This window comes from Indicator indicator, chromosome 9 (assembly GCF_027791375.1).
Source record: "Indicator indicator isolate 239-I01 chromosome 9, UM_Iind_1.1, whole genome shotgun sequence".
In the NCBI taxonomy this organism is placed as follows: domain Eukaryota; kingdom Metazoa; phylum Chordata; class Aves; order Piciformes; family Indicatoridae; genus Indicator; species Indicator indicator.
The window spans coordinates 21,755,467-21,772,109 of record NC_072018.1 but is presented as its reverse complement, the minus strand read 5'-3'; positions in this window follow the sequence as shown (position 1 = coordinate 21,772,109).

The following is a 16,643-nucleotide window of genomic DNA, read 5'->3' as shown; positions in this document are numbered from 1 at the left end:
GCCCTTCCTATAGTCCTATGGTATTTCAAAAAAACACCAAACAAACAGAGCCTTAAGCGTAACACCTGGGGGTAGTAATGGAATTAAATGGGAGTAAGTGGGTGAATCTTGCTCCATAGTCATCAATGGTGACTTAAGTCTCTTGTTGAGGCTGGTTTTAATATGAAACAAGACTTTGTCTTTTAACAGAGTGAGTATGCAGCTGAGACATCAGCTCATGAGTTTTACTTCACTTGTTTTCTCTAATGGGTTGACCTTTTTCAGTCTGTCTCTGCTTTTTAAGCTGTAAAATGGGTAAATTTGTAATCCCTTCCAGAGAAAACTGTGAGAAGGGTTGCATGACATTGAATCCTACCCTAGGAAAGTCCCAGGAGAAGCACTTATTGCAAGGGTGCTGCAAAGATGCCTTTTTCTCCTTTCCACAGCACGTGGAAGTACTGTGTCTTTGAAGAGAGAGGAGGACCAAGAATTTCCTGAGGTTGACTGGCCGTTAGGAAAGTGTGTAGGCTGTGGATAGAGTAATATCCTGTGAGTGGGCAGATGGAACATCTTTCCTGGAGGATGTGCACCAGGGCGAGGATGCTGCTCTGGAATCCTTTCCTGTAGTCTCTCCTCACACAATGTCCTTTGCTGGTTATTACTTGTTACTATGGGTTTCAGACCTTCCCTCATCCCTCCTGCCAAGAAGGCGAAAAACAAGACCAAATTAGCTGGGAGTTAAGCATTGTGGGTGAAGTATTATCTCTTAATTGCTTTTGTAGGGGCTACCTCTTTCTCCACCTGATTCCATCTCTTATTTTGACTAGCATTTTAGAATATGCAGTGCAGTGGTTTTGTGTGCAGATACTGCTACAGTGTGACAGTGATTGGACCCAAATGATGTTAACATGAAATTAATAAGCACAGAGTGCCAACTGAAAATATAAATACCCATAGAAGAGCAAGAGGCTGTTCATCTTATGTGACTAGACATAGCCTAATTCAACCTCTCATTTATCTTCAAGGTAGTCAGGAAGGTCCTGCAAATCTTGGCTTTAATTTGATAATTTAACTTTGTCCAGATGTTTGGTTTAGGTTTCTTGTGGGTGTGGCTGTTGAGAGTGGTCCTGTTGGGTCTGTGAACACCGTATCTGTCTGAGATGGAATCTGAGTGGAAACATAGGAAGTAAATATACAGTGAGCTTCTTGGTTGCTGTTTATATATATTTATTTTTTCTAGGATAGTTTTTAATAATCATTGGATCTCTTAAGGCTTTACATTCATTGACAGTGCTTTAGGCAAGGATTATTTCAGGGCTGGCAACCTTCTACTGACCTTCCTAATTCAAATAAAGCTAATTTAAAATACATGTGTTTCTGTTGATATGTATGGTAGGGAAAAAGCAACTTCTCACCAGAAGTGCAAGTTGAAATGAATGCATTACATGGAAGAGAATCAAGGGTTAATTTTTATATTTTTGAAGGGGATTTTGAGATAACTTTCAAAGACAGGCTCTTAGTGATTTAATGTCTGGACTTTTTTACTTTTTGGAAATGGGAGACTGTTCTCTCCTCCAGCTATTTTCAGTGAGCCAAATCCTTGAATTTTATAGAGAAAGGATAATATTAAAGTTGTATGAAGTAGGCTGTTGCAGGCTTACTTCAAATATACTGTAAATATTATAGAAACAGTTACGAAAGCAGGAAAATAGTCACCTCTCACAGTATTAAACATCAACTACCTCAGCTAAACTGTTAATTAAAACTCTATGAAATAGTGTAGTGCCACATTAGACTGTGTGAATGAACCAATAAGGTTTCCCCTCAAGAGGTAGTAACCAAGAGAAATGTGGGAAGATTAAAGTTAGAATACCTTTTTTAAATGGGCTATACTGTTGACCATCAGAAGTGCCTCTGTAGGTTTTTGGTGGATGGTCAAAATCGTTGGAATTCCAGAGCTACATATTGCCATCCAAGCATATTTACATTGTGATGCTGAGAGGTCTGCAAGGATAAATGAGAGTTCAAGACTTGTGGACATAAAAACCTTTCTGAATTTAATATTTTTTTCCTATAGCTGAAAAGAGTTTTTTGAAAGCCTGGGACTGGCTTGACAGAAGTTGGTAAGAGTTACTAAGTTTGTTGTTTACACCAGTCATGCAGTCTCATAGAATATATTGGGTTGGAAGGGACCTTTAAACAGCATCTAGTTGAAGCCCCATGCTGTATGCATGGACATCTCCAATTAGATCAGGTAGCCCAGAGCCCCATTAAGCCTGGCCTTGAATAGCTCCAAGGATGGGGGCTCCAGGACCTCCCTGGCTCTCCTCTGGACCCAACTGTTATCAGGTGAATGCCCACCAGTGACTCCTGCAGGGCTGCTCTTTGTCACATCATCCCCCAGCCTGTATTGATGAGGAGGATTGTCTCAATCCAGGTTGTCAATCATGTCCTTGTTGAACCTTATGAGGTTCAACTGGGCCTACTTCTCCAGCTTGTCCAGGTCAAAAGAGAACATTAAAAACTGGCCTAGGTAAGGGCTTGGTTCAGTATAGACTACTGCAGTGTCACCTAGTTAAATTAAGAAATTAATCTCTTTTCATCACAAACTATCAAACGTTATGCTTTGGCTTGTGAGTGACCAGGAGCTTGTTAGTGACCAGGAGCTGCTAGTATCATTTGCATAAGTCGGGAGGAGACCTCTGAGGTACTGTGACTCTGCTACTTCAGGGAAGGTTAAGTCAGGCCATAGAGTTACTTGCATGGCTGTGTTGCTCCATCATCTTTGGACAAGGGGGCTATAGGAGGGGATTTGGGCAGTGTGCTACAGCCTTCAGGAAGAGAAGCTAATGCAGCTGTCCCAGAGGTTTTACTTAAGCAGTTCTGCCTGAATCCATCCCTAAGTATGAGGAAAAGTGGACAGTTGTAGGGAATTTGGCCACCAGCCCAGAGTTCAGGCCACCTATACGGTGAAGATGAACTCTCATGTGCCGTGTTTTGAGTCTTTGATTTGTCTCTGGCAAGTATGGGAAACAGGTATAAACAAGGATGGAGTGCTTGTGCAAGTAATGTTTCCCTGTGGATGGTTGCTCTTTGGAGAAACAATGTGTGGTGTGAGAAGTGTGAAGCACTCTTTCTTCTTATGTTACCCTACTTTCACCCAGGTGTCATTACAGAGGAGTCATTGAGAGAGTATTGTCTGCACTCCCAATTCTCTTGCCTTTAAAGGGGCAGATGGAAAAAGGCTTATTAATCTGACTTGTCCTCATCTGGCCTGTGTTCAGGTACCTGTGGTTCAGCACACAGCCCCCTGAACAATCTGTGTAGTTAGGAGGTGGATTTGGTGTATGGTTTAGAAGCTGTCTTGAAGTCCTTTGAAAAGCAGATATGCCTGACACTTGCTATTCAAATGCATGTCCAAGTACCTTGATGGGCTGATTTTTGGACTGAAGTGCTGGTTTGTTTGTATGTATTTGTAGGTTGATGTTGTGTGTGTGTTTGTCCTGGTGGGGTGGTTTTGGTATTTTTTCTTTTTGTTGTTTGTTGTCGTTGTTGGTGGTGGCTTTTTTTACCCAAGGGTGCTATAAAGTAAGAGCTTAACGGAACTGAAAAAATAATAGGTTGAAACATACCGTCACTAAAGCAGATGGCTGAGGAACTCTAAAATAAAATCCTCCCTCTCCCCAAATGATATAATTGGGAGGAAAAACAGAGGAAAAAAAATACTCTGAGAATGGAGCCCTGGTGTCATGGGGTAAGTGCTCAGTTGTGGCTTACTTTTCTGTTGCTGCACTCCAAGTGCTGATGGGATTTTAAATGGCTGTGTTAAATGTATGGAAACCAGATTGTACAAAGCAGTGATTTAAAACAACAGTCTTTCATCTTTGGTGATAGCATTCAGCAGCTGAAATATACATATATTATATATAATATGTATATAAAAATGTAATGGCACTCAATTATACCTTTGGAGCTGAGATTTAACGAGATGCTCAGAGGGAAATCTTTGCTTGGGCTTATATAAATTGTAGAAATGGGCCACTGTTGTCACAGATAACTATTTATTTTGTTTTCAAATTTTGTTCTGTTTTTGTATGTAATCATTTTATCAGAAAGCACTTAGGTCTGCTCTTTACCTGTCCTTTTTGAACAGTAACAAATAATCATAAGCTGGAAATGGGAGTCCTGTTGCTGGTGCTACTGAATAACAACAGATGAACATGGAGTGGTGCATGAGCTGACAGGCTCTCTGTTGGTGCAGGATGCGCCTACCTGCAGTTCAGCAACAGTCTTCTGGTGCAGAAGGAACAGAGGGAGTAAAAGAGGGAAGGGTGCAGTGTGGGTTAAAGGAGAAAAGAAAGCGGTTTGCTGTTTGTCTTTTACCCTGAAAAAACATGTGTAACTGATATCTGAAAGGTTTGACAGCTCATGCTTCCTTACAAGCGACTTTCTTCTGACACAGCACTTTGTAATTTCACTGAGCAATCTGCCCTTCTCATTCACCACTTAGTATAGCTCAGTTAAGTTACCTGATCTCAGCACCTTCCGTTTAACTAAGAAACAGTTTAGGTTGCTTTAAAAAAGACAGACATTCCACGTTAATATGAAAACAAAATTCTGTTTTGGAAGAGATGTCTTAGTAAGAAGTGGAATAACCTTTGGAAATACTGTGGGTTAAATCACATCTTAGAATGAAGTTACTTAATTTGATTTGCTGTCTGCTCAGTAATTATGAACTGAAATTTCTGGAAGCAAAGGTATGCCCTTTGTTTTCCCTCTTATTGACATCTTAATATAGGTTAGTACAAAAAGTATATGTTCTTAGTTTCTTCTCCAAGCCATCAGACTTCAATGTGATCTCGTCTTGCTTATTTGACAAATAATGGTTGCTTCTCAGGTACCATGGCCTTTTTTTATTTTTTTTTCTCTCTCTTCTCTTTTTTTTTTTTTTCCCTCTGTAGCAGTATTTGTCTAGTGGTTTAACTACCTGTGTAGATGTTGGCAGGTGTTTGGCCTCAGTAGTATGACAGATTTGGAGCATTTTCATGTTTTCCTGGGAAACGTCAACTCGCACTCTTGTTTATTTATTGACTTACTTATTTTAATTTACTTACTTGATCCTTCCCAAAGGATTTGTTTTGAAGGTATTCAAATGTCCAGCTGCAGTTTCACATTTTGCTTTCATTGCCAGACAGTAAGCTGGAAATAACTTTCAAGTCATCTCTCTTATCCCTCCTCCACTGACTAGATCATGCTAGCATGTGTTCTGTCTGTGCTCCAAGGGTTTGTCTCTTCTTGGTAAGATGGATGAATTGTCCTTTTATTTGTATCCCTTACGAAATGTTTGATTTCAGACTGAACCTTGGTTTTTATAGCCAGTTAATGTTAAAAATATTCAAAATTCATATTTGATAAATTATTCAAGCTGATAATAATGGAATTCCTTTCCCTTCACACTTCAATCTTGTAGATTGGTTGAGTTACTACTCAGGTGATATATTTACCAGCAAATTGCATTCTTCTAATCACAATCACAGAATGGTTTTGAGTTTGAAAGGACCTTTTAAAGATGATCTAGTCCAAATCCCCAGCCACAGGCAGAGATGTCTTGCGCTAGATCAGGCTGCTCAGAGCCCCATCCAACCTGGCCTTGAATGCTTCTAATGATGGGACATCTGCAGCTTCTTTGGGCAATCAGTTTCCATGTCTCACTCAATGTCCTACTGATTATAGCAGTGGGTAATTTTTCTTGCATTTTGGAGTGAGGTCTGTGATAATAGTGCATTTCTGGCGGGAGAAGGTGGTATTGATGACATTTACTGGATTATTAGGGTTTTTTAGGTTGTTTGGGTTTCTTAAATGCTGATGTTTGGCACTGACAGCTGTTTTTTTTAAGACCATTTGTTTGCGTTTTAGTTAAACTGTGCAGCATACATGCAGATGGCAATGCTGAACTTTTTTTTCTGTGTTACAGCACTTAAGAAGGTTTCCGTGAGGTATGTCATGGCAGGGTTTATCCTGTCCTTATTGGTGAGGAAAAGAGACTGGGAGAGCATTTTACATTCAATGTGCAATTATTAGATTTTGAGCTGGAAGATTGTGGGTTAACTACAGGTTTGTTGCTTCCTTTTTCCATGGTAAATATGTTGCTTAGTGTTGGAAGGAGCATAATGCCTCCAAATTATCAAATGTCTTAGAACAGTTAAATTATATTTATCTCTCTGTGTTTTTTCAGGTGTGGAAGAATTTGGGGATTTTTTTTCTTTTTTAATCAGTTATCTCTTAATGTTGAAACTTCAGAATATTCTCCAAGTTGGTTTTCAGTGGCTGTGTTCCGTTAAGGTGCTGTTATTGTATTTTTCACGCCATTGCCTGTCCTGTGAAATGTTGAGTAGCTTAGCCATGACTGTTTAATTTCTCTGTTAAAGGTGATGTTTTTAAATAGAGTTGGCCTACTTAGCACCTCTCCAAAGCTTGTGGGCATCTTCCTGTCACACTCTTTTGGTGCAGGTTTTTACTTAGTACATGATAGCAGCTTTCTGGGTGAGGCCCCTGAACCTGGGAGGCATTTTATTTTTAGCTTTTACGAGTTTAATATTGTTAACTACATAATTCTTATTTTTAAGACTTTTTTTTCCTGTTCATTTTATTTCTAATGTCAACTGCCTATTCCTCTGAAGCTGTGTGATGTTAAATGTGTTGCATCATCTTTCCTGCAGAGAATATCCCCTGCCTCTGATGTCTGGATGTATAAAATTACCATCCATTGTGGGAAGTGTGTAGTCTATAATGTGTCAATTTTGAGTTGTGTTGGATATGCATCTTCCAGTCCATAAAAATCTTTTATTGATATTGATCTGAAATTACCACTGTAATCATGTTTAGTCCTCCAGTGTGTTTTTTTCTCAGTGCTTTTTTGTTTTGCCTTTTTAAAGTTTGGGTTTTATTCTTGCTTTGCATGAAAAGATCAGATCAGACGTCAGCTGCACTACACACTTTAATATCCTGGATAAGTTAAGCTATGTTTTCATTCTAGTAGACAGGTTTCTAATCTGATCTATGGGTAAATATCTTACTAGTGGAATGAATATTCTACCAACAAGAAACCCCAGAGCGATTCTGTCAGTCTTTTGCCATACTGGGTATTTTTATTATCATTTTTTTAAATTTATTTATTTCCGAGCATGCTCACCAATCTCATTTTTCTCTCTGCTTATTGTCAGGACTCTCCAATATAAGCAGGTGTCATGGCTGAGGACACTGTCAGTGTGTAGCAAGCTGTGAGGTCAGCAGCACAGTTGTCTGTTGGTGCGCAGTATCCTATAATTGTCATTTTCCTATATCACATCTGAAATTCAGCTTGCAGAATTTGGCAGTTAATTGATTTTCAGTCCTTCAGCAGTTTTTCAGTGTTAAAAGTCCTAATTTAATGTTGCTCCTTCTGCAAGGAGGGAGAACCATTTTCCCATCTTGGTTCATCATGTCTATGATGAATTCTTATGTTTAGTTATCTTTTAACCCACTCTTCAACATCAACATAAGCTGTGAATTTTGAGAACATAGTCATCTGTTTTCTCTGTTACTTGTGTAGCTTTTGACCTTGCTGATTTCTAGTATCCCAGAGAGCTATAATTGTAGCTGGTAGAGAAGCATTCATTTTGGAAATTGCTGTTGCATATGGAATATGTTACTGCCACTCCTCCATGCTTTTCCCAGCTGCATGGTACTGTGCTGCTGGTAAAAGGGGAGATGGGAGGACTCTCGTATCCGGTTTTCTCGATCAGCTCAGCTAGCCTAGCGTGAGAAGGCATCGAAGGGGATTTGACTGACCCAGGCCAAGAGAGGCTTGCAAAGTGTGGTAGAGATGAAACCATTACTTGGCAGGTAGCTATTACAAGTGGTAGTGTATAGAAGGTATCTTCAACTGCTGCTGAATGTCCACGGGCCAAGCTGGCTTGTCAGCGCCTCGTTATCCAGATAATTTCTTTAAAGGCTCAATGATTGCTATGTTCTTTTAACGTATTTTTTTTGTACTGGCAAACTACTTTGACTTGTTGATTTAACTGCCCTATCTCTAAGTCTCTCTGGGTTATAAAGGTTCAATCTGAATAGCTGATTTATGTTCTGTACTTAGATACCTAGTACTTTGGCTCTGTGAGAAGCTGTAATGTGTGTTGGGCTTGCATTTCACTGAATTAACCTGCAGAAGATTAAGTGCAGACTTTCACCTCTGTTAAACAGTAGTGATTCACAGTTGTAGTGAATGGAAGGCAGAAGCTGAATTGTTACTGTGGGTATGAGGATTGTGTGGTAAGAAATAAACCTTGCTTCATGGAGGATCTTTGTGGACTGAATCAGTTAATTGCTTGATTAAAACTTGAGTTATTAAATCAACTGTGTGAATATCCACGAAGTGGTTACCGAGGTCCTTCCCAGTAGCTTTTCTGCAGAGGGGAAAAAAAAAAAAAAAGGTCTGTTAAGCTGAATCAACATTCCTTCGAATTGATGAAAAGGGTATTGTGTTTGTGAACTTTGGATGAGATCCTCTGGTGCTAGAAACAATGAGGTGATTTAACAACCCAGTATGTGTTCTGCTTGTTTCCTACCACTGACCCTACTGCTTGGTTTGGACTATCTTAATTTTAGTAAAAGATACTGTAGTGATTTTATGTGAGATTCTTGTCTCTGGCAGTATCTCCATGAGCTCCAGGGATGCCAGCAAGGCAGAGTTTTGGAGGGGACCCTAATGTTAGAAACTGATGTAGGGAGGAAGGGAAAAAAAAAAAAGTTTTTCTGTTACATGATCTCTAAAATTTCAACACATCATCTGTATAAAACTTTAATCTCCAGTGTTTACACATCTGATTCTGTGCATAGTCTTCCTATCGATAATTAGTAGTGTCTCCATGCTCCAGCAATGCTTTGAGCAAATATGTTTTTAGAAGGCATAGTAGCCAGAACAAAGAAGGAAGGTATGAGAGTTGTATTAAGTTATGTTGTTCTTAACTATCCGTCTTGGGGGGATGGGGAACCCACAAGAAAACAGGAAAACAAATATAGAGCATTGTTTCTTGATATCTTTCTGTGATACCTGTATTAGATTATGGATGAACTATACAGAAAAACTAACACAAACGTCAGCATTTTCCAGCCATTGTCCCCCATGTGTGTCCTAAATGGCATTTTTTTATAGATATTTCTGCAATTTCATCTTGGAACAAGCAGAACTATACCCAACAGAACAAAGGCCTTGATGATGTTAGGATTTCAGTGAAACAAGTGAGTTTGAGGCACTCTGGATCCATTTTGTTTGCAGTCCTCAGGCAAATATTGCAAGAAATTTCAAGGAGCTTAGCAGACGCTAGGAAGAAAAGCTTTTCTTGGTGAATTAAGTTGTATATTTGTTTCATCTGGAGGTTGGTCGAGAGCCCTGTGTTGGGCAAAAGAGGCTGTCACCCTGGCAGGTTGGGAGTGTGGTTCCTGGGAAGGGATGCTGGGGAGATGCCATGTACACTCCCTGGGGGCAACTAGAGCCTTTCCCCAGCTGCTTGGAGATACCAGGGAAGAAAACAAGATCGATGCTAACTAGTTCCCAAGGGAAGCTTTTGCTCAGCCTTCTGTGACAGGGAGCTGGTTGTCGTAAAAGCCTTGTGGGTGAGACGCAGCAAGCCCTAGGGCTGCTGGGGCGGCAAGTGAGAGCGCTGGGGAAGAGCTCTTAAGTGTAGATGTGTCCTAAGTGTAGATATGTCCTAAGTGAACTAACTCACTTACTGCGCTCCTGTGTCATGCATGAAGTGGGAATATTTCACTGGAAGTGGAGCAGCTGATCACAACAAATACGGGTTTTGGTGTTTGAGTGTGTTTGTTCATTCCCCAGTACCAGCTGCGTTAGGTTGTTACTTAAAAGGAGCATGGGCTGAAGTTCTGGCTGTGACATAGTCCAATCAAGGTGCTTGCCACCTAAGGCCCTGTCAATTCTATATTTTTAAGGTTGGTTTAAATGCTATAATTTCCATTTTTAACTTCATTCTGTGTGACTACATCTATATTGGTAAACTAAATAAGCCCAGAGCATGGGCTTGAGCATTTGAGTGATCACTGCGTGCTCTTGGGCAGGATTTTGGCTGAGGGCTTCCCCTGAATGATGCCCAGATTTGGGCATGTCTCTGAAGGCAGGATAAATAAAAGTACATCTTTGAAGACGAATCTGGGCACATAGGTGGGTGCTCTGCTGATCAGAAATTTGACACTGACCTGCTAAATGCTTTTTACTGGAATAATTCATTTATTAACATGAACTTTTTTTGATGCTCTATTTTGGTTTTTTTTTTTGATGTCTAGAGATCACAAGTGTGTGTATGTACAGACGGATTTATATTATGAGATGGCAGAGCAGTTTGTGCCTTGTGTGGGAGTGCAGTGATGGGGAGCAGGCTTGCCATCATTCTGTGCCAGAGCTGGGAGAAGTGGAAAGGGTCCTACATGCATGCTCACACCTGACTCTATGCCTTGATAGCCAGGTGGTTTTAGCCTCTTGGGAGCTGAAGCTGGGCTTTCATGCCTCAGAATGGGAAAAACTGAACTACTGATGTCTATATTTAAGGCATGTGCTTCAGCTGCTGAGCCATTGAAGGGCAGGAGAATGGTGCTTTTGAACTGCTTAAGGGGAAGAGGTAAAAAAATCTCCTGCTTTTTTTGCTGTAGGCAGAGATGAAGAGCAAACTCTGATAGGGAGATCATGTCTGGGAAGCTGAAGTGAGGGTTTTGTCTCCCCACAAAGAGCCAGATGTTACGACTGGTTCTCTTCTGTAGTGTTTCTTGGGCTTACACTGGACTCTTGCTTGCCCAGCATCCTGTCTTCTGTGAGCCCTGCTCCTGGTGTGCCATGCAAAGACTTGTGCCCAGCAGGAAGTGGGGCACTGTGCTGCCATGTGGCATGTTCCTTGGCGTTTCCTACCTCTGCAGCATCTTCTGCAAATGTTGAATTGTCTTTCATGATCTAATATATGCTTAATAACTAAAAATACTAAGACCTGCTTACAGAGCATTTTAAAGGTGGTGTATAACTACAGGTCCATGTGGTTTGGGGACTTTTTTAAAACATACTTTTTCTGGTAATCTTAATTCCTCATTAATGCACTTGAGTTTCAGTCTGAACAGATTCTTACTTGGTCAAGTCTGAGTCTTTGGAGATGCTTTTATAAAATACTTGTGTGTTTTCATTCCCTTTTTGATACTATATTAATTTCTGATACTTAGTTCCATGAAATACAGCCTTGAATTGATGAAATTAACTTTTCTTGATCCAAGAGATTAAATGTGGCTGTAAATATTTAAGCAGAACCAGTTGGTGCAGTTCACCATCAAAGAAAATCTTGTGGACTTGAATGAAAAAGACTTAGGGAGAGCATTCTCCTGGGGAAGCTGATTAGTTAATACTTAAGTACATCTTTTTCTTTCCTCTCCTCCTGCATCTTCAGACCTGAAACAACACAAACGTTTCCTAGATGAAAAGAACACTCGGGTCCCTTTTATCGGACAAATATCACAAATGTAAGGCTCTTACTTTTCACTTGAGTAACGGCATGGGCTTTCAGAATTCCTTTAATAAACTTAAAGTAGGTCATAATACCCACCGCTGCATCCTTAAACCGGTATAAATCTTGGTTTCCAGAGTTTTAATTACAGTGGCTGCTCCCATTAGGTGGTCTTGTTTCATGGCAGGATGCTAGACAGCTCTCTTGCTCTAAGTCATTTATGTGGACTGCGGGTATGGCTGTCAAACCATAATGAGCAATGAAAGTATGAAGAATGTTAATTTAACTGATGCTGCTTTTGCTGTTAACGTAAGTACCACCAGCTGCACCTCGTAAACATTGCTGTTTGCGTGCCTGCGCATCCCTATTCAGAGAGACCTGGTGTGATTGATAGAGGCAGAATTAGACTGATGGCTTGCGTGCCGCAACTTTTCTGTAGTGCTGCTTCTGAAATGCTTTTTTTGTTGCAAGAGACAGCTTCTAAATTCTAATTGCTTTTCAAACTAGCAAGTGCTGCTTGTGTCAAATGCTGATAATTGTTTTATGACATAGAGGTGTTATAAATTAAGGAGAGGTCAGCACAGATAATGCGCATATTACCTGCAGGAGGAATGATGATTGGGTAGAAGTGATACTTTGGAGCTGCTCACTTTGGTGTGTGGAGGTTCTCAGTGCTTGCATGTGGCTGCTTAAACAAAGGCCCTAATAGGAAAGGACTGGCTGTAACAATAGTGGTGCTCAAAGTCACTTTGCAATTAGAGAAATTACTGATTAATGCAAAGCTTCGCAAATGATTTTTTTTCCAGCCCATTAAGTGTTCATGTAAACCTTCAAAATAAAGCTGCACACCTCCTTTCACCTGTCAGCTGTGGTGTGCACTGAGCAAAACCACCTTTTTTTTCTCTCCAGTGGGCCATTAGGAGGGTGATGAACCCCAAGAATTTGACACAGGCCACTTGTGCTCCGGTGCCAGCTCATCCAGAAGGAGACTTCCAGTCCTTGCTCTACTGATTAAGGTGCTCCTGTACCTCTTAGCATGAAGCTGCTTCTCATCAACATCCTCTTCAGCGTTTTCTTCTTTGCCTTGATGATTTTTTTTGAAGTGTTTTTCATCTGTAGCACAGCTCCATTCTCATCCTGTCCTGGTATACCCAGTTACTTTAGAGGTGATTTACTACATGTTTCCAGTTTTACTCCCAAGTATGTCAGTGTGGAATGCTCTAAATCACAATGACTGTAGTCTTTAGCATTTAAATTATTTAGGGTTTGAACCAAGAAGCACTCATTTAAATGATTTATTTTTGTTCTGCATTGCATATAAGTTATTTCCATAATATTCTCCAGTTAGTAATAATTGAAATGCTATGACTTGCATCTAAATACCTCCAATTTATATCGCTCATTGCTAATAACAATATACTCTTATCTCTGCACATTGTTAGGTTGTAAAGCTTTATTTTCTCTAGTAAGTAATAAATATTGTAGCTTTATTAAATTTTTAACAGATTAATTCATGGCATGCCATACTTTTTTTTTCCTGAACACCTACAGGAAAAGCTGTTCAGGTGAAGCTCCTTGTTTTGAGTAGAGATGGGAGAGATGCAGAATAAGGCAAAACTGGTGGTTGTAACTCACCAGTTACACCAGGACATTTAACAGCTTAGTGTACCAGACTACTGGCCAGGGTCTGATTCCTGCTTCTGGGGTATGCCAGGTTTCTTGTGTGTCATACTGCCTGGTTTCTTGTGTGTCCTACCTATAGGTAGTATCTCATGCTGCCTCTTCATCAGGGTTTCAGATGTTTTACATCGAGCTAAGTAAGCTGGATCCTTGGTGGTGTTTGGGTTCTGCTTCATTTAGTTTCTAGATTGCAGAGCCAGATTCCAGCCTCGCTTCTCCGAATAGCAGATTTCTGGTACATACGAAAACACAACAGTCTTGAAAGCTTTCAGGACAAGTAGAGAAAAACCCCCACAAAAGTGGCCTTTAAATTATTAATACCATGACTGTAATATCAAAGCTTGCCAAATTCATGTGTTGGTTACTAATGTTCTCCTTTGGTCACAACGTACTCTGTAACCTGTATGTATCTAGACTTCAGAGTTTTTCAATTTTATTGATGTCAGAGATGCAAGCTTCTGGTCTTCATGCACTTAGGTGCTGTAATCAGTTTATGTCCTCTTTTGGAAATCTTGTTATTATATAGCCTCATGCCTGTAAGGCTATAAAATCCTTCTCTCCTACTTGGTTCTCTTTCTAGCTTGTGACTAAGAAATCAACTCTTCTTCATCCAGTTTTCAGTGAATTGTTGTTAATAAAGAAAATACTGGGTGAGTAACTGCTGGCTGTGTCAAACCAAAGTAACTCTGGGCAGCCAAGGCTGAAAAATCTGACTTCTTGGGAAAGGTTACAGAGGAAGTTAAAAATTGTAGCACATTTACAGACGTAATGATATAGATATGTACTTGAGCTTTACAGTGTTTAAATATGCAAACATACTTGGAATTGACCTTGGATACCAAGGAGATCTTCCATGGAAATTTTTTTGGTGTAATTTCATTTTTTTTGGTATACTTTCTCTCATATCCTGAAGAAAATTCACTGATGTCATTTAGCATGTTCCTTAAACCATAGACTGTTTAAACCCTTACACTAAACCTATGTTTAAACTTTTTAAAATGAAATTTGAAATTACTGTGTTATAATCCCATATAACTGAGAAATTTTTAGTTTAATACAGCTTTGTATTATTTTCATTGTACTTTAAGAGGAAAAACATGTTCATCTCTTAGGAGAGTGTTTCCATTTAATTGACAGATAAAACTATTTCATTTATAGCCACTAAAAATAAAAGCATTTGTTCCATAAATCAAAGAATCATTTTAATGGGATTGACAAACAGAATTTCATTAATTTCTTATCAGTTTCAAAGCATAATGGTTCCATTTGCTATCTAGCTCTTTTTGGTTAATTTTCCCCTCCCATCTGTGAATAGGTTGTGAGCAAACAAAAGAGAAGACCGCATTCAGATACTTTTTCCACTGTCATAATGTGTAACTTCAGATGCCTGTCCCTCTCCCTCACCCTTTATCCACAAGCCAGCGCCAGTTTGGGGAGGATCTGGCAAATCTGTTTCTTTAGCCCGTGCTGGCACACAGCAATTTTTTCAGTGCTTCTTTCCAGCAGTGACACTGAGGGAATGTGCTGAAGCCTTGTACTGTGGTATTAAAACAGGCTTGGCAAGAAGCAGCATTGGTTAATAATGTGTCCTCTTGCCATTGTGATCTGAGACTCACACCTGAATACAGTTTTGGGAAGTGAGGAAAGGATAAGAGACCAAGTGAGTTATGAAGAGGTGACATTATTATCACCAGGTTATTTCTTTCATCTAGTTTCAGAAGAGGCTGCTGCTACAATTTTTTTCCAATAAGAGAAAGCTGCTTTGCTTTAGAGGGTAGGAAAACCTTGGAGTAGTAAGGCATCTGGGTTTTGTTCACCTCAATTTATAGGATGGCAATGAGAAAATGAATAGGGATGTATGCCAGCCTTCCAGCTCTTCCTGAACCTGTAGGGTGCCTGCATAAAGGGTAGCATGTCTGCCCACATGGAAACCAGGATCAAATGGGTGAAACCTTTGGCTAAGTACCTCTCTCATGTGTTGGTAACATTTCCTCTTCTTTCTGTCTTGCACTGGTATAAATTTTGCCATAAACAGATCTACTGTGTGAAGCCCAAGAGTGTTTCAGTGGGTTAAATATTGCATATTCAAAATTGAGTAGGTAGAGGAAATTAACTGTTTTTGAAAACCAAATGAAGCCTCAACGACTTTTGATCTCGTATTAGAAGTAACTTAAGTCCAGGCAGGCTGCATTAAGCCATCAACAAATAATATTTTTGTTTTCAACAACTCCATGTGTGTTGTGCTAATTTCCACCAGGGTTCCAGAAAATATACTACTAACCATTATTTTCTCATCTGGTTTGCTCAATACTGACAGATAATAGAGGATCCTATTACAAATAGATTTGACATTGTATCCATGAAAATGTGAAATTGGAGTCTCTCATCATTATTTTAAAAGTGTGATCATTCACTCAAATGAGGTATAAGAGTCTGCTTTGGAGATAAAGTAGATAGCTGGAAAAGCTGCTTCAGTGTCATGCAGGTTAATGTAGATGTAGTATGTATTTTTATAGCGTATAGGAGGATAACTTTTAGCAAATGATTTGTCCTGAAAGTGTACTTGATCAAGACTCATTAATAACCCATAACTTCATGATGCTTATGGTGAGAAGTTAGCCTTGCAATCACAAAGATTAATTCTAGGGCTGTCTTTTGTAGTTTGGTAGAAAGAGTCCAAAGAAACAAGTGAGTTGTTTTAAGTGCTAAACAGAGATCTGTATAGACAGAGCTACAGGTAAAGATCACAGAATCACAGAACGTTAGGAGTTGGAAGGGACCTCAAAAGATTATCTAGAGCAACCCCCTGCCAGAGCAGGATCCCCTAGAGTAGGTCACACAGGAATGCATGCAGACAGGCTTTGGGTATTTAGATTAAAATGGCCATTTTGTTCAGCTACAGTTCTGGAAACTGGAACAATGCTACTTTTCTCTAAAGGTGAGGAGTGCTCACACTACCTGTGCCTTTAGATTGCAAATACATGAGTTTTTCCTGTTGGGTGTTAGGCCATGCCTTCATTTCTATAAGAACTGCAGTAATATAGTCAGAAGTTGGTAGCTATTGTTGTGACACACCCAGTGGTATTTGATGTAAAGGAGGGAAGAATTGGTTAAGCATGAAACAATAAGCATTTTCTTTTATATAAGTAACTTGATTTCCTCATTTGGTGAGTAATAAGACAAACATATTTGAAGTTCTTTGGAGGATGAATGTCTTCAAAAGAAATTCATTAGTTTGCATGGGCCTTGCACATCTCTGAGTTGTTGCAGAACCCATGCAGCACAGTGAAAGGATTTTGATAGATTTTTTCCTCAATAGTGTGTTCCTCTAGTGTGGTGTTCAGTTTGTGTAGCTTGTGGAAGTAGTCTAGGACCAGACGGTTGTTTGGACTAACTGCATGAAGGTAATTTTGTGTTGACCATCTCTGAATTATGCATATAATAAAT